This window comes from Callithrix jacchus, chromosome 1 (assembly GCF_049354715.1).
Source record: "Callithrix jacchus isolate 240 chromosome 1, calJac240_pri, whole genome shotgun sequence".
NCBI lineage: Eukaryota > Metazoa > Chordata > Mammalia > Primates > Cebidae > Callithrix > Callithrix jacchus.
The window spans coordinates 171821990-171841073 of NC_133502.1; the positions used below are offsets into that span (position 1 = coordinate 171821990).

The 19084-nt window shown below is 38.4% G+C and overlaps 1 long non-coding RNA gene across 1 annotated transcript in view; it reads right to left on the reverse strand.

The window, feature by feature from the left end:
* Positions 1 to 19084, reverse strand: part of LOC144582956 (uncharacterized) — a 104348-nt gene that overhangs the window by 8247 nt on the left and 77017 nt on the right. Inside the window, exon 2 of the long non-coding RNA XR_013536523.1 lies at positions 12004 to 12087. This is a non-coding gene — a long non-coding RNA (uncharacterized LOC144582956). The remainder of the gene's footprint in view (positions 1 to 12003; positions 12088 to 19084) is intronic.

A 19084-nucleotide genomic window follows, 5' to 3' on the forward strand; every position in this document is an offset into this window, starting at 1 on the left:
ATATAGAGAGGAATATAAATGAACTAACGGAGTTGAAAAACACAACACAAAAACTTAGCAAAATATGCACAAGTTTGAATAGCCGAATTGATCAAGCAGAAGAAAGGATATCAGAGGTTGAAGACCTACTTAATGAAATAAAACGAGAATAGAGAAAAAAGGATAAAAAGGAATGAGCAAAGTCTCCAAGAAATATGGGACTATGTGAAAAGACCTAATTTACGTTTGATAGGTGTGCCTGAATACGACGAAGAGAATGAATCCAAGCTGGAAAATACTCTTCAGGATATTATTCAGGAAAACTTTCCGAATCTTGCAAAGCAGGACAATATTCAACCCCAGGTAATACAGAGAACACCACAAAGATATTCCTCAAGAAGAGCAACCCCAAGGCACATACTCATTAGATTCACCAGGGTTGAAACGAAGGAGAAAATACTAAGGGCAGCCAGAGAGAAAGGTCAGGTTACCCACAAAGGGAAGCCTATCAGACTTACAGCAGATCTCTCAGCAGAAACCCTACAAGCCAGAAGAGAGTGGGGGCCAATATTCAACATCCTTAAAGAACAGAACTTTCAGCCCAGAATTTCATATCCTGCCAAACTAAGCTTCACAATTGAAGGAAAAATACAATATTTTATGAACAAGCACGTACTCAGAGATTTTATTACCACCAGGCCAGCTTTACAAGAGCTTCTGAAAGAAGCATTATACATAGAAAGGAAAAACCAGTGTTAGCCTTTCTAAAAATATACCAAAAAGTAAAGAGCATCAACATAAAGAAGAATTTACATCAACATAAAGAAGAATTTACATCAATAAATGAATAAAATAGCCAGTTAACATCAAATGGCAGTAACCCTAAATTTAAGTTGACTAAATCCCCCAATCATACAGCCAAAACCTAACAGTATGCTATATTCAGACCCATTTCACATCCAAAGATACACAAAGACTTAAAACAAAGGGATGGAGAAAGATTTACCAACCAAATGAAGAGCAAAACTAAATAAATAAATAAAAAGCAGGAGTTGCAATTCTCGCATCTGATAAAATAGATTTCAAAGCAACAAAGATATAGTAGTAAAAGGATCAATGCAACAATAAGAGCTAACGATCCTAACACCCAGATGCATAAGACTCATAAAGAGATTTAGACTCAACGAGACAGAAAATTAATAAGGATATCCAGGACTTGAACTCAGATCCGGAACAAGTAAACTCAATAAATATTTATAGAGCGCTCCACTTTAAATACACAAAATATACATTCTCCACCTTAAATACATAAAATATTGATCAGCCATTATTAATACCCATTTTTAGAATAAAGCTACATTCCCGTTCTCTCTCCCTCTTTTTCTTCCTCTTTTTTCCTCTCCTTTACTCCTTTTTTTTTCTTTCTTTAAAAAGAAAAGAAAAAGAAAACTTATAAAGGAGGCAAGATGTCTAAATTAAACACAAACAAAGGGCTGGGTGCAGTGGCACATGCCTATAGTCCCAGCTACTCATGAGGCTGAGGTGGGAGGATCATTTGAGCTCAGAATTTAAAGGCCAGACTAGCCAACAGAGAGACCCTGTCTAAATTTTTAAAAAAGGAAGGGGAGATAGAGCATAGGAACAGGAATCTTGTTTTCATTCTTGTTTTACTACTATGGATATCTAATCATTTAAGGATATTTACATATTTGGAAGTCTTGTATACTATTATGTAAAGTTGTTTTTCTACATTTTACCATTTATGGGGATTTATCCTCTTCTACACTATACTTTTCCCACTTCAGACCATCATTAAGGAAAATTTTACCTTGGGAACATCAGACTCCTCTTCAAAACCTTTGATAACCATTAATTACCTAAGCAACTAGCATTAAACTCAAATATTCAGTGGCATCCAAGGTCCTTCATAATTTAACACTATCATAATTCCTGTCATTTCTCTCACCACCATAGCTCCAGTCAATATGGGAATAATGACTCTACCCCAGAACACCTTGCATTGTGCTACTGCTAAGCTTGAAGTTAAACAATTCCCTTACCCAGATTACAGCCACCACACCATCATGATTTGTCCTTGTTCTATTCATCAAATGCCCATCTCAAATCTACCCCTCCATGAAGCCTTACCTAATACTTGAGTTTATACAATTTCTTCCTCCTTTGAGCCATCCAGCACTTTTTCAGCTTCCTTTATATTTCTATTACTCAGTTTTAATAAAATGATTGACTATTATCTCCACAGTACCTAGTACATCACCCTGTACTCAGCAGATGCTCAATGTAATTTGAATTCAACCCTATATTTATCTTTCCTTAGGATGCCATAATCACAGACTAAAGAGGTTCCATCCGAAAGGTCACCATCTCTTCCCATATATTTCCATGGCAGTCACCACCACAGTGACTTACAGGGAATTTCTGGATCATCCTCCAAAAGCACAAATTCCCTTATTTATTTGACATATCCATCTTGGATTAATCCTCCAAACTCTCTCCCATTCCTTCAGGACTTTAGTACTGTACTTAGCTTACTGACACATACTCGACTTCTGGCATAAGTATTAGAATTTTAATAACTATAGAGATGACCCTTCTAAAATTCTGGCTTCTCCAGTCCTTGTATTCCTTTCCTCCAGTATTCTCACCTTCTTTCCTATTTTAGACAAACATGCCCCACTGGGACCTATAATCACTAAAGCTACCACCTTTCACAGTCCCTCATCCTTTTCCTGCCCTCATTTCTGTCCTTATCCAACTGAAATGATGTGATCCATTATTTATCACTCACATCAGAAACTGCTTCTCTTTTCTTCTCCTGGAAAAATTCTAACCCTGTTTAAATCCAACTCTCTTGGCCATACAACACCATTAACCTTATACTATTAAAAGTGGCTGAAAGAAAAAAAAGTATCACAAAATCATGCTAATGAGTCCTTTTCATGACTGTTAGCCTTATAAGGCCCAATAATCAATAGTTCTAAGAAAATCTGAAAATATGAAGTCGAGGTTTTGGGGTTCCAAGAATGACTACTATTTTTTTCCACTGTATTTGGGCTCTGGGGTACATGTCAACATCCTGCATCCTGCATCCTGCAGGATTGTTACACAAGTACATACATGCCACGGTGATTTGCTGTCTCCATCTCCCCCACCCCTCATCACCTACATCAGGCATTTCTCCCAGTGTTACCCCTCCCCATCCACCCCACCCCACCTCACTGTCCCGCCCTCCCCTCCACTCCACTCCACTCCCCGACCTAGCCCTGTAAGTATTGTTCCCTTCCCTGTGCTTGTGCTCTCACTGTTCATCAACCGCCTATGAGTGAAAACATGCAGTGTTTTGTTTTCTGTTCTTGTGTCATTTTGCTGGAAATGATGGTTTCTAGATTCATCCAGGTCTCTACAAAGGACACACAATTTGTCATTTTTTAGTGCATATTATTCCATAGTGTATATCTGCCACATCTTTTTTGTCCAGCATTTGGGTTGGTTCCAGGTCTTCGCTATTGTAAACAGTGACACAATGAACATACGTGTGCATATGTCTTTGTAATAGAACAATTTATAATCCTTTGGGCATATACCCAGTAATGGAATTGCTGGGTCAAATGGAATTTCTATTTCTAGATCCTTGAGGAATCACCACACTGTCTTCCATAATGGTTGAACTAATTTACACTCTCACCAACAGCGTGAAAGTGTTCCTTTTTCTCCACATCCTCTCCAGCATCTGTTGTCTCCAGATTTTTTAATGATCGCCATTCTAACTGGCGTGAAATAATATCTCAATGTGGTTTTCATCTGAATTTCTCTAATGACCAATGATGATGAGCATTTTTTCATGTTTTTTGGCCACATATTTGTCTTCTTTTGAAAAGTGCCTGTTCAAATCCTTTGCCCACTTTTGAATGGGTTTTTTTCTTGTAAATCTGCTTTAGTTCTTTGTAGATTCTGGATATTAGCCCTTTGTCTGATGGGTAGATTGCAAAAATATTTTCCCATTCTGTTGGTTGCCCGTTTACTTTAATGATTGTCTCTTTTGCTGTGCAGAAACTCTTAAGTTTAATTAGATCCCATTTGTTTATTTTGGCTTTTGTTGCCATTGCTTTTGGTCTTTTAGTCATGAAGTCTATGCCTGTGCCTGTGTCCTGAATGGTGTTGCCTACGTTTTCTTTTAGGCTTTTTATGGTGTTAGTTCTTATGTTTAAATCTTTAATCCATCCGGAATTAATTTTTGCATAAGGTGTAAGGAAGAGGTCCAGTTTCAGCTTCCTGTATATATGGCTAGCCAGTTTGCCCAATACCATTTATTAAACAGGGAATCCTTTCCCCATTGCTTCTTTTTGTCTGGTCTGTCAAAGATCAGATGGTTGTAGATGTGTGGTATTGCTTCCAAGACCTCTGTTCCATTCCATTGGTCTATATCTCTGTTTTGGTACCAGTACCATGCTGTTTTGATTACTGTAGCCTTGTAGTATAGTTTGAAGCCAGGTAGCGTGATACCTCCAGCTTTGTTCTTTTTGCTTAGGATTGTCTTGGCTATGCGGGCTCTCTTTTGGTCCCACATGAAGTTTAAAGTGGTTTTCTCCAGTTCTTTGAAGAAGGTCAATGGTAGCTTGATGGGGATAGCACTGAATCTATAAATTACTTTGGGCAGTATGGCCATTTTCACAATATTGATTCTTCCTAAGCATGAACATGGAATGTTTTTCCATCTGTTTGTGTCTTCTCTTATTTCCTTATCAGTGGTTTCTAGATCTCCTTGAAGAGATCTTTTATGTCCTTTGTTAGTTGTATTCCTAGGTATTTTATTGTCTTTGCAGCAATTATAAATGGGAGTTTGCTCATTATTTGGCTCTCTGTTTGTCTGTTATTGGTGTATAGGAATGCCTGTGATTTCTGCACATTGATTTTGTATCCTGAGACTTTGCCGAAGTTGCTTATCAGCTTAAGGAGGTTCTGGGCTGAGACAATGGGGTCTTCTAAATATACGATCTCTTGTCTGCAAATAGGGACAGTATGACTTCCTCTTTTCCTAACTGAATGCCCTTTATTTCTTTTTCTAATTGCCTAATTGCTCTGGCTAGAATTTCCAATATTGAAAAGGAGTGGTGAGAGAGGACATCCTTGTCTAGTGCCAGTTTTTAAAGGGAATGCTTCTAGTTTTTGCCCATTCAGTATGATATTGGCTGTGGGTTTCTCATAAATAGCTTTTATTGTTTTGAGATATGTTCCAGCGATACCTAGTTTATTGAGAGTTTTTAGCACAAAGGGCTGTTGAATTTTGTCCAAGGCCTTCATGTAGTTTTTGTCTTTGGTTCTGTTTATGCAGTGAATCACATTTATAGATTTGTGTATGTTGAACCAGCCTTGCATCCCTGAGATGAAGCCTACTTGATCATGGTGGATAAGCTTTTTGATGTGCTGTTGGATTCGGTTTGCCAGTATTTTATTGAAGATTTTTGCATTAATGAACATCACAGCTATTGGCCTATAGTTTTCTTTTTTAGTTGTGTCTCTGCCAGATTTTGGTATCAGGATGACGTTGGTCTCATGGAAAGAGGGAGGATTCCCTCTTTTTGTATTGTTTGGAATAGTTTCAATAGGAATGGTACCAGCTCCTCTTTGTATGTCTGGTAGAATTCGGCTGTGAACTCATCTAGACCTGGACTTTTTTTGGTTGGTAGGCTATTAATTGCTGCCTTGACTTCAGACCTTGTTATTGGTCTATTCAGAGTTTCAATCTTGGCTTAGTCTTGGGAGTGTGTAAGTGTCCAAAAATTTATCCATTTCTTCCAGATTTACTGATTTATGTGCATAGAGCTGTTTGTAGTAATCTCTGATGTAATCTCTGGTGGTAGTTTGCATTTCCAAGGAATCAGTGGTGATCTCCCCTTTATTTTTTTATTGCATCTATTCAATTCTTCTCTCTTTTCTTTTTTATTAGTCTAGCTAGCAGTCTATTTTGTTCTTTTCAAAAAACCCACTCCTAAATTTATTGATTTTTTTGAAGGGTTTTTTGTGTCTCTACCTCCTTCAGTTCTGCTCTCATCTTAGTTATTTCTTGTCTTCTCCTAGCTTTTGAGATTTTTTGATCTTGCTCCTCTAGCTCTTTCAATTTTGATGATAGGGTGTCGATTTTAGATCATTTCTTGCTTCTCATGTTGGCATTTATTGTTATAAATTTCCCTCTGGGCACTGCCTTGGTGTCTTCATTCTCGTTGTTTTCAAAGAAAATTTTTATTTCTGCCTTCATTTCATTGTTTATTCATTCGTCATTCAGGAGCAAGTACATTTTATCAGAGACTAGGATTGCTACCCCTGCTTTTGCTCTCCATTTGCTTGGTAAATCTTCTTCCATCCCTTTGAGTCTATGTGAGTCTTTGCATGTCAGATGGGTCTCCAGAAAATAGCACTCTGATGGGTCTTGACTTTTTATCCAGTTTGCCAGTCTGTGTCTTTTGACTGGGGTGTTTAGGCCATTCACATTTAACATTAATATTGTTGTGTTTGAATTTGATCCTACCATTTTGTTACTGGCTGGTTGTTTTGCCAGTTAGTTGATATGGCTTCCTCCTTGAGTCATTGTTCTTTACCATTTGGTACATTTTTGCAGTGGCTGGTACTGGTTGTCCCATTCCCTGTTTAGTACTTCCTTAACTCGTGTAAGGCAGGCTTCGTAGCGACAAAATCTCTCAGCAATTGCTTCTCTGTAAAGGATTTTATTTCTCCTTCACTTATGAAGCTTAGTTTGGCCGAATTTGAAATCCTGGGTTGAAGGTTCTTTTCTTTAAGGATGTCGAATATTGGCCCCCACTCCCTGCTAGCTTGTAGGGTTTCTGCCGAGAGATCCACTGAGTCTGATGATCTTTCCTTTGTGGGTGACTCGACCTTTCTCTTTGGCTGCCCTTAGGATCTTTTCCTTCATTTCAATACTGGTGAATCTGACAATTATGTGTCTTGGGGTAGCTCTTCTTGAGTAATATCTCTGTGGTGTTCTCTGTATTTCCTGGATTTGAATGTTGGCCTGCCTTGTTAGGTTGGGAATGTTCTCTTGGATAATATCCTGAAGAGTGTTTTCCAACTTGGATTCATTCTCCCCGTCACATTCAGTTAGGCTGATCAAGTATAGATTAGGTCTTTTCAACAATTCCATAGTTCTTGGAGGCTTTGGTCATTTTTTTTTTTTCACTTTTTTCTCTCATCTTGCCTTCTCATTTTATTTCATTGATTTGATCTTCTATCTCTGATATCCTTTATTCTGCTTGATCAATTTGGCTGTTGAAACTTGTGTATGCCTCATGAAGTTCTTGTACTGTGTTTTTCAGCTCCATCAAGGCATTTACGTTCTTCTCTAAGCTGGTTATTCTAGTTAGCATTTCAAGTTTTTTTCAAGGTTCTTAGTCTCTTTGCATTGGGTTAGAAAATGGTCTTTTAACTCAGAGAAGTTTGTTATTACCCATCTTCTGAAGCCTACTTCTGTCAATTCATCAGATTCATTCTCTTTTTTGTTCCCTTGATGGTGAGGAGTTGTGATCCCTGGGAGAAGAAGAGGTGTTCTGTTCTTTGACAGTTTCATCCTTTTTGTGCTGGTTTTTCCCATCTTCATGGATTTCTCTCCCTTTGATCTTTAAAGTTGGTGATTTCAGGAGGAATCTCTAAGTGAACTTTTTTCTATTGAGGTTGGAGCTGTATCTTTTTTGGCCTGTAGAGGGCGTTGCTGGGCTCTCTCAGGTTCAGTCAGGTTGTTGGGTGGGTGGTCCTACCCTGGAGTTTGTTTGCAGGAGAGATTAGCCCCGCCTTCCCAATGGCTCCTCTCCCAGAGCTCGATCTTCCTGGTTGGGGTCAAACTGGTGGATTTGCTGCCAAGCTCTCTAGTGAGGGCATCAGTTTTAGTTCTGTGGAGGTGGGGCCTGCCAGGCCTTATGGTCTGTTTCCCTGCTTTTAACTCTGCCTCCCTCTGCAGGACGGTCTGTCTCACTGGCCTTAGTCCAAACTGCCACCCAGGTCTGTGAGAAAACTTGCCACGCCTGGCGGGAACCGCTGTTCATATTTGCATCGACAATCTACAGCGCCCCATGGTCTGGCAGGGCTCTCATGGACTGTAGATTGTAGGAGGGATGAGGTAAGCACAGGATCCAAATCGGAGCACCAAGGGGGTGAAGTCCCCCGACCCTCCGAGCCAGCTGAACTTAGGTGGGGACACGCCCCCCATCTTGATTTGCCCCCCCTCGATGGCTCTCACCCTACAGATTCTTCCCTGGGCTATTTTCAGTGCCCTATCAGTCCCACAGAAACAAACCTGGCACTTTGTTTGGAATCGTGGAGTCCTCTAGCCCTCTGAGTCTCATTCGCTGGGAGCTGCATTCTGGTGTTGCCTCCTCACAGCCATCTTGGCGCCCTCCCCAACTTTCAGTCATTCTTGGGTAACCTGGCATTTGGTAGCCTGGGATACTAAATATCCTGCAGTGTCCAAGAACTGTCCCACCTAAAATGCATGTAGGAGCCTCAATGAAAAAGTTAAATGTTCATTAACTTCCTCATTCTCTTAACAATTTTCTCATACTTCTCTTGTCTCTTCATACATCTACATTCCTACCTCCTCACATTCAGCATGTCACCTTGCTTCCTACTTCATGCAAATTGCCAACCTTGATGCATCTTTAACCATATATTCTTCCTTCCTGTTATAAATGAACTGTCACCATTCCTGTCTAATGCAAACTCTAATAGATCCCATCTCCTTTTGCCTCCTTAGGATATCACTCAATAATCACCCTCTCTTCTCTTTCTCTTGTCCTGTATCATCAATTTTCCCCATTCTACTGGATCATTTCTATCAGCATTCCCAGATGTTGTAATAGCAACCATCTTTAAAAACAAAAAGGGAAAAAAAATTTTAAAACTTCCTTGACCTCTTGCTTTGCTACAGCTACTAGCCCAATTCTCTGCTCTCATTTTCGAGTATAATTCAGTTTACACTTTTGGTTTCCATTTCCTCTCCTTCCATTCTTTTTTTTCTTTCTTTCTTTCTTTTTTTTAAGACGGGGGTTTCACCATGTTGGTCAGGCTGATCTTGAACTCCCAACCTCAGGTGATCCGCCCGCCTTGGCCTGCAAAGTGCTTGGATTACAGGCATGAGCCACCATGCCCGGCCTTCCTTCCATTCTGTCTCTTAAATCCACCCAATCAGCCTCTCATCCCAATGCTCCATTAAAACAGCTCTTGTCAAGGTCCCATAGGATTTCCATGATATTTAATGCTATGAACAATTCTCAATCCTTATCTTAGTTGATTTCTCAGCAACAGGTGACAGAGTTGACTGTTCCCTACACTTCACTTCCATTGACTTCCATACAAGACACCACTCTCTTAGTTCTCCTCTCCTCCTACTTTATAAATTACTCCACTGTAGGCTGCAGTGAGCCGAGATCACGTCATTGCACTATAGCCTATGCAACAGTTTGAGACTCTGCCTCAACAACTAATAAAAATAAAATAAACTATTCCATTGTATCATTTTCTTCTTTATCTCCACAACCTCTATATGCTTAAGTGCCTCAAGACTCAGCCTTCAGACTTCATTTCTTCTGTATCTTACCTTCAACATTCCCTTAGAAATGTCATCTAGGTTTGAGACTTTAAATACCATCTATATACTGAGGACTCCCAAATTCAAATAGACCTGAGTTCCAAATTCACATTCAAATAAATAATCAACACATACACTTGGATGTTTAATAAGCATCTTAAACTTAATGTGTCAAAAAAAAAACCCCACAACTTTGCTCCTCCTAGCCTTCATTCCCTCAAGAGAAAGCAACTACTTCATCCCTTCATTGTTCATGCCAAAAAGTCATGACTGACTCCTTTCTTTCTCTTACACTTCACATCTGATCCAGCATCAAATCCTGTTTTTGCAAACATATTACCAAAAAACTATTCAAACTGATAAACAAATTCAGTAAAGTTGCAGGATACAAAATCAACATACAAAAATCAGTAGCATTTCCATATGCCAACAGCAAATACTCTGCAAGAAATCAAGAAAATAATCCCATTTATAATGGCTATGAATAAAACTAAATACCTAGAAATAAACTTAACCAAAGAAGTGAAAGATCTCTACAATGAAAACTTGATACAAGAAATTGAAGAGGATACAAAAAAAATGAAGATATTCTATGTTCATGGACTGGAAACATCAATACTGTTAAAATGTTCATGCCACCCAAAGCAATCTATAGGTTCAATGCGATCTCTATTAAAATACTAATGACATTCTTCACAGAAACAGAAAAAATAAAATTCTAAAATTTATACAGTAACACAAAAGACCCAGACCAGCAAAAGCTATCCTGAGCAAAAAGAACAGAACTGGAGGAATCACATTATCTGACTTCAAATTATACTACAGAGCTGCTGTAACCAAAACAGGATGGTGCTCGCATAAAAACAAACACATGCTAGCTTAAAAACAGACACAAAGACCAATGGAACAGAAGAGAGAACCCAAAAGTAAATCCATAAATCTATAGTGAATTCATTTGTGACAAAGGTGCAAAGAACATACACTATGGAAAAGAACAGTGTTTTCAATAAATGGCACTGAGAAAATTGGATATCCATATGCAGAAGAATGAAATTAGACTCCTATCTCTCATCATATACAAAAATCAAATCAAAGTGGATCAAAGTATTAAATCTAAAGCCTGGCACTATGAAACTACTAAAAGAAAACATTGGGGAAACTATCCAGGACATTGGACTGGGCAACACTGTATTGAGTAATACCGCACAGCAAAGGCAACCAAGGCAAAAATGGACAAATGAGATCACATCAAGTTAAAAGCTTCTGCACAGCAAAGGAAACAATCAACAAAGTAAAGAGACAACCCAAAGAATGGAAGAAATCTGCAAACTATCCATCTCACCAGGGATTAATAACCAAAATACATAGGGAGCGCAAATAACTCAATAGGAAAAAATCTAGTAACCCAATTAAAAAATGGACAAAAAAATCTAAATAGGTATTTCTCAAAAGAAGGCATGCTAATGGGAAACAGGTGTATGAAACGGTACTCAACACGACTGATCGGAGAAGTGCAAACCAAAACTATAAGGAGATATAATCTTATCTAAGATAAAATGGCTTTTATCCAAAAGACAGGCAATAACAAATGCTGGCAAGGACATAGAAAAGGAAACCCTTGTATTCTGTTGGTAGGAATGTTAATTAGTACAACCACTATGGAGAACAGTTTGAAGGTTCCTCAAAAAACTAAAAATGGAACTACCATATGGTTCAGCAATCTCACTGCTAGGTATATACCCAAAAGAAATAAGTACATTGAAAAGGTAACTATATTCCCATGTCTACTGCAGCATTATTAACACTAGCCAAGATTTGGAAGCCACCTAAATGTCCATGAAGAGACAAATGGATAAACTAAATGTGGTACATATACATAACGGAATAATATTCTGCCATAAAAAAGAATGAGAGCCTGTTATTTGCAACAGCATGGATGGACATCAACAGAAGCCACTACATCAAAACAAGTAAGTCAGGCAAAGGAAAATAAACTTCAAATGTTCTTATTCATTTGTGGAAGCTAAAAATTAAAACAATTAAACTCAAGAAAATAGAGAGCAGAATGACAGTTATAGGAGACCAAGAGGGTGGGGAAGAAGTGGAGACGATTAATGCATAAAAAAAACATAGTTAAATAGAATGAAAACAATCTAGTATTTGATAACACAACATGGTCATTACAGTTTTTTTTTATTTCAATACTTTTTGGGGTACAAGTGGCTTCTGTTACATGGATAAATTATATAATAGTTAATTCTGAAACTTTAGTGCCATCACCCAAGTGGTATTCACTGTACCTAAAGTGTAGTTTTGTTTGTTTGTTTTTAAATTCCTGGCTCCCCTCCTACCCTCCCCCTTCTAAGTCTTTAAAGTCCATTATACCACTCTGTATGTCTTTGGGTACTCACAGTTCAGCTTTCACTTATGGTTTTTGACTTTCCACTCCCGTGATACTTCGCTTAGAATAATGACCTCCAGCTCCATACAAGTTGCTGCAAAACACATTATTTCCTTTCTTTGAATGGCTGAATAGTATTCTATGGTATATACACACCACATTTTATTTATCCACTCATTAGTCGATGGGCACCTAGGTTGGTTCTACATCTTTGCAATTGTAAATTGTGCTGCTATAAACATATGCATGCAAGTGTCTTTTTCATATAATGACTTCTTTTCCTTTGGGTAGATACCCAATAATGGGATGGCTGGATCAAACGGTAGATCTACTTTTAGCTATTTGCAGAATCTCCATACTGTTTTCCAGAGGTTGTATTAATTTACCTTCCCATCAGCAGTGTATAAGCTTCTCTTTTCCCCACAACCACAACATCATCTACTGTTTTGTTTTTTTTTCTTTTTTTTTTTTTTGAGATGAAGTCAGTCTTGCTCTGTGGCCCAGGCTGGAATGCAGTAGCACAATCTCAGCTCACTGCAACCTCCACCTCCCAGTTCAAGTGATTCTCCAGCCTAAGCTTCCTGAGTAGCTGGGATAACAGGCACCTGCCACCATGTCCAGCTAATTTTTCTGTTTTTTAGTAGAGACAGGGTTTCACCATGTTGGCCAGGCTTGTCTTGAACTCCTGACCTCAAGTGATTTGCTTGCCTCGGCCTCCGAAAGTGCTGGGATTACAGATGTGAGCCACCGTGCCCCCACCATTTGGTTTTTTAATAATGACCATTCTAGCGGGAGTAAAGTGGTATCTCATTGTGGTTTTAATTTGATGATTAGCGATGCTGGGCATTTTTTTCGTATGTATGCTGACCATTTGTATATTCTCTTTTCAGAAATGTCTATTCATGTCTTTTGCCTATTTTTATTTTTCTCAGACAGAGTCTCACTCTGGCACCCAGGATGAAGTGCAATGGTGCGATCTCAGCCCACTACAATCTCCACTTTCTGGGTTCAAGCAAATCTCTCACCTCAGCCTCCCGAGTAACTGAGATTACAGGCACCCACCATCATGCCCAGCTAATTTTTTTTTTTTTTTTTTTTTTTGTATTTTTGTAGAGACAGGGTTTCACCATGTTGGCCAGGCTGGTCTTGAACTCCTGACCTCAGGTGATTCACCTGCCTTGGCCTCCCAAAGTACTGGGATTACAGGCATGAGCCTCAGCACCACAGCCTTTTGCCTACTTTTAATGGGAGGTGGTTTTTTTTTCTTGATTTGAGTTTCTTATAGATTCTGGATACTAGCCCTTTGTTCAATGTGTAGTTTGCAAGTATTTTTTCCTATTCTGTGGGTTGTCTGTTTACTCTGTTATTTCTTGTGCAGAAGCTTTTTAATTTAATTAGGTCCCATTTATTTATTTTCATTTTTGTTGCATTTGCTTTTGGGGTCTTAGCCATAAAGTCTTTGCTGAGGCCAATGTCTAAAAGACTTTTTCCAACATTATCTTCTAGAATTTTTATGGCTTAGATCTTATATTTAAGTCCTTGATCCATCATGATTTTTGTATATAGTGAGAGATACAGTTTCATTCATCTATTATATGTGGCTTGCCAGTTTTCCCAGGATCATTTATTAAAGTGTCCATTCCCCAATTTATGTTGATGTATGCTTCATCAAAGATCAGTTAGCTGTACCTATCTGGCTTTTATTTCTGGGTTCTCTATTCTGTTCCATTTGTCTATGTGCCCAGTTTTATACTTGTACCATATACTGTTTTGGTAACTGTATCCTTGTAGTACAGTTTGAAATCTGGTAATGTGATGCCTCCAGATTTGTTCTTTTTGCTTAGAATGGCTTTGACTATGCAGGCTCTTTTTTTGGTTCCATATGAATTTTAGGACTGTTTTTTCTAATTCTATGAAAAATGATGTTGGTATTTTGATAGGAATTGCAATGAATCTGTAGATTCCTTTGGGAAGTACAGTCATTTTCAGAATATTGATTCTTTCAATCCATGAGCATGGGATGTGTTTCCATTTGTTTCTATCATTTACAATTTCTTTCAACAGTGCTATAGTTCTCCTTGTAGAGATCTTTCACCTCCTTGGTTAGGTATATTCCTAGATATTTTATTTGCAGATGCTGTAAAAGTGACTGAATTACTGATTTGATTCTCAGCTTGACTGATGTTGGTATATAGCAGTGCTACTGATTTGTGTACACTGATTCTGTAACCTAAGACTTTACTGAATTTATCAAATCTAAGAGTCTATGATTTTCTAGGCATACAATCATATCATCTGCAACTGCAATAATATGACTCTCTCTTTTCCAATCTGGATACCCTTTCTCTTGCCTAATTGCTTTGGCTAGTACTTCCAGAACTGTGTTGAATAGGAGTGGTAAAAGTGAGGCATCCTTGTCTTGTTCCTGTTCTCAGGGCAATGCTTTCAAATTTTCCCCATTCTATATGATGTTGGCTGTGGGTATGTTGTCTAGATGGCTTTTATTATTTTGAGGTAGGTCTCTTCTACTCTCAACAGTTGGTTGACAGTTATCATAAAGTGTGCTGGATTTTGCATCTATTGAGATAGGTTTTTTGTTTTAAATTCTATTTATGTGCTATACCACATTTACTGACTTGCATATGTTAAACCACTTCTGCTAGGTGAGTTTCTTGAAGACAGCAAATATTTGGATTCTGTGTCCATTCTGCCATGAAACCCACTTGGTCATGACGAATTATCTTTTTGATGTGTTGTTGGATTCACTTAGCTAATATTTTGTTGAGGATTTTTGCATCTGTGTTCATCAGAAAAAATGGTCTGCAGTTTTCTTCTTTTGTCGTATCCTTTACTAATTTTCTAATTAGGGTGATACTGGTTTCATAGAATAATCTAGGGAAGATTTCTTCTCTCAATCTTTTGGGAATAGTTTCAGTAGGACTGGTATCAATTCTCTGAATGTCTGGTAGAGTTCAGTTGTGAATCCATCTGGTCCTGGGCTTTTTTTGTTGTTGCTGGCAATTTTTTACTACTGATTCAATCTCACTGCTTGTTATTGGTCTGTTCAAGCTTTTACTTCTTCCTGATTTAATCTAAGAAGGTTGTATGTTTCCAGGAATTATTCCATTTCCTCCGGCTTTTCTAGTTTGTGCACATAAAAGTGTTCATAGTAGTCTCAAATGATCTCTTGTGTTTCTGTGGTGTCGACTGCAATGTCACCAATTTCATTTCTAATTGAGCTTATTTGGGCCTTCTCTCGATTAATCTAGCTATTGGTCTATTAATTTTTTCAAAGCAACACCTTTTTGTTTCACTGATCTTCTGTACTTTTTGTGTGTTTGAATTTCATTTAGTTCTGCTCTTATCTTTGTTACTTCTTTTCTTCTTCTAGCTTTAGGTTTAGTTTGTTCTTGTTTCTACAGTTCCTTGAGGAGTGACATTAGGTTGTCAATTTGTACTCTTTCAGACTTTCTGATGTAGGCATTTAGTGATATGAGCTTTCATCAGCACTGCTTTTGCTGTATCCCAAAGGTTTTGATAACTTGTCTCATTATTACCATTCAATTCAAAGAATTTTTAAATTTCCATCTTGGTTTCACTTTAACCCAGATATCATTCAGGAGCAGAATATTTAATTTTCATGTATTTGCATAGTTTTGAGGGTTCCTTTTTGAATCGATTTCTAGTTTTATTCTACTGTGGTCTGCAAATATATCTGATGTAATTTCGATTTTTAAAAAATTTATTGACATGTGCTTTGTGGCCTATCATATGATCTATCTTGGACAATGTTCCATGTGCTGATAAGTATATTCTGGCCAGGCATGGTGGCTCACGTCTGTAATCCCAGTACTTTGGGAGGCCGAGGCAGGTGGATCACAAGGTCAGTTCAAGACCAGCCTGGCCAAGATGACAAAACCCCATCTCTAAAAAAATACAAAAATTAGCTAGGCATGGTGGCAGGCACCTGTAATCCCAGCTACTCAGGAGGCTGAGGCAGAGAACTGATTGAACCCAGCAGGGAGAAGTTGCAGTGAGGCAAAATCTTGCCACTTTTTTTCCAAAAAAAAAAAAAAAATTTGTATTCTGCAGATCTTAGGTAGAATGTTCTGTAAATATCAGTCCATTTGTTCTAGCATGTCATTTAAGACCATTGTTTCTCTGTTGACATTTAGTCTCAAAGATCTGTCTAGTGTTGTCGGTGGTATACTGAAGTCTACCACTACTATTGTTTTGCTATCTACCTCATTTCTTAGGTCTAGTAGTAATGGTTTTACAAATCTGGGAGCTCAGTGTTAGGTGCATGTAATTTTAGGCTTGTAGTATCTTGTTGAATTGATCCTTTTATCATTATGTAGTGACCCATCTTTGTCTCTACTCTTGTTGCTTTGAAGTTTGTTTTGTCTAAGAATAGCTACTCCTGTTTGATTTTAGTTTCCATTTATGTGGAATACCTTTTTCCACTTTTGAGTTTATATGACTTCTTCGGTGTTAGGTGAGTTTCTTGAAGACAGCAGATAATTGGATTCTGTATCCATTCTGCCATTCTGTATCTGTTAAGTGGAGCACTTAGGCCATTTACATTCAATGCTAACACTGAGATGAAGTATCATTCTCTTCATCATGTTGTTACCTAGTTTGTTTTTATTTTTATTTTTTCACTGTGTAATTGTTTTATAGGTTTTGAGTTTTAAGCTTTCTACTTTGGTGCATGTCAGGCTTTTGTTTCAAGATTTAGAACTCCTTTTAGCATTTCTTGCAGTGCTGGTTTGGTAGACTTTATTTCTCCTCATTTACAAAACTTAGTTTTGTGGAATAAAAAATCTTGGCTGACAGTTGTTCTGTTTAAAGAGGCTGAAGACAGAACCACAATCTCTTTTGGTTTTTAAGGTTTCTGCTGAGAAGTCTACTGTTAGTCTGACAGGTGTTCCTTTGTAGGTTATCTGATGCTTTTGTCTTACTGGCTTTAGAATTCTTTCCTTCATCAGTCAACAATAATTTACTGTACATTTAAAAATAAATAAAAGTATAACTGGAATGTCTGTTACACAAAGAAATGAGAAATGCTTAAAGTGATAGATGTCCCATTTACCCTAATGTGATTATCTACTGTATACCTATCAAAACATCACATCTACTCCATAAATATATACACCTACTATATATCCTTAAAAACTAAAATTTTAAAATGTAAAAAATTAAAATTAATTCTGACCACTTTTAATCACCTCCACTATTATCAACCTGGTTGGAACAACCACCATCTCTCACCTGGATTATACATTCCCTTCCAACTAGTCATCTTACTTTCTCACCTGAAAATAAATCCTTCCCCAGAGTTTATTCTCAGCAATAGCATCCAGAGTATGGTGGCTCACACCTGCAACCCCAACACTTTGGGAGGCTAAGATGGGAGGACTGCTTGATGCCAGGACTTCAAGACAGCCTGGGAATATCACAAGACCCTGTCTCTACAAAAAATTTAGCTAGGCATGGTAGCATGTGCCTGTAGTCCTAGCTACTTGGGAGGCTGAGGAAGGAGCATCACTGGAGCCCGGGAGTTTGAGGCTGCAGTGAGCTATAATCACTCCATTGCCAACCTGGGTGACACAGCAAGATCCCATCCCTAAAAAAGAAAAAAAAGAAAATTTAATTAGGGAATGGCATTCCTCTGCTGAAAATCTTCCAATAGTTTCCTGTCTCTGAGTAAATATTGCATAATAAGTAAGACTATAAGGCCTTAGTAATCTAATTCCCATTAACTTCTTGGCCTCAACCTCTCTCACTATTCCTTACTCACTGCGCTCTATTCATATTGGTGTACCTTGCTGGGGCTCCCAGCTCAGAGCCTTTCCACTTGCTAGTTTACCCCCAATATCCACATCACTCCTTCTCTCACTTCTTCAGATGTCTACTCAAACATCATCTTTTGAGCCTGTCTCTGACCACCCTATATAAAATAGCAACCTCAGTCAGGCGCAGTGGCTCATGCCTGTAATCCCAGCACTTTGGGAGGTCGAGTCAGGTGGATCACCTAAGGTCAGGAGTTCATGACCAGACTGACCAATATGGTGAAACCCTTTCTCTACTAAAATTACAATTAGCCAGGCTTGGTGGTGTGCACCTGTAGTCCCAGTTACTCGGGATGCTGAGGCAGGAGAATCGCCTGAACCTGGAAGGCAGAGGTTACACTGAGTGGAGATCGTGCCACTGTACTCCAGCCTGGGCGACAGAGCAAGATTCTGTTTCCAAAAAAAAGGCAATCTCTCTCACAGCAGCCCCTTCCAAAACATATCTGCTTTATTTTTCTGCATAGGACTTACCACTGGCACATGGTGTCTTTGTTTACTCTGTTTTGCACCCTTAGAACAATGCCTGACACAAAGGAGAAACACAAACGAATTTCTCAAAATATTTTCTCATACAGGCTCACATGATGATTGTGAAAAGTAGTAAAGAACAGATAAATTTCTTTTATAATCTTTTTAAATGTGAAAGCACAAATATACAAAGATGTTAGATGATTTGTCTATAATCATACAGTGAAGTGCTTGCAGAGCTAACCCTAGAATTGGGTTCCCAATCTTTTCCATTTCACATTACTGTCTCCACAAACAAATCAAAGACCAGGTAAATATATGATTTCACACAGTGATCTTTAAAAGCTCAACTTGCCATCTATTCCTTTAAACCATGATCAAACATGAAATAGCACCAGACTGGTACATGACTCCACAGCTATTTATTTTCCACTCACTAAAAGGGAGTAATAGAGGTCATCAGACTATTTTTAGAATTTACAGATTTTGTGACAATTCTGAGCAAAAGGAAAAAGGGGTAATGTGCCATGACACAGTAAAGCCAGTAATCCTAGCACTTTGAAAGGCTGAGGCAGGCAGATCACCTGAGGTCAGGAGTTCAAGACCAGCCTGGCCAACATGGCAAAACCTCGTCTCTACTAAAAATACAACAATTAACCCAGTGTGATCGCAGACACTAGAATCTCAGTTACTCAGGAGGCTAAGGCAGGAGAACTGTTTAAAGCTGGGAGGCGGAGGTTGCAGTGAGCCAAGATTGCGCCACTGCACTCC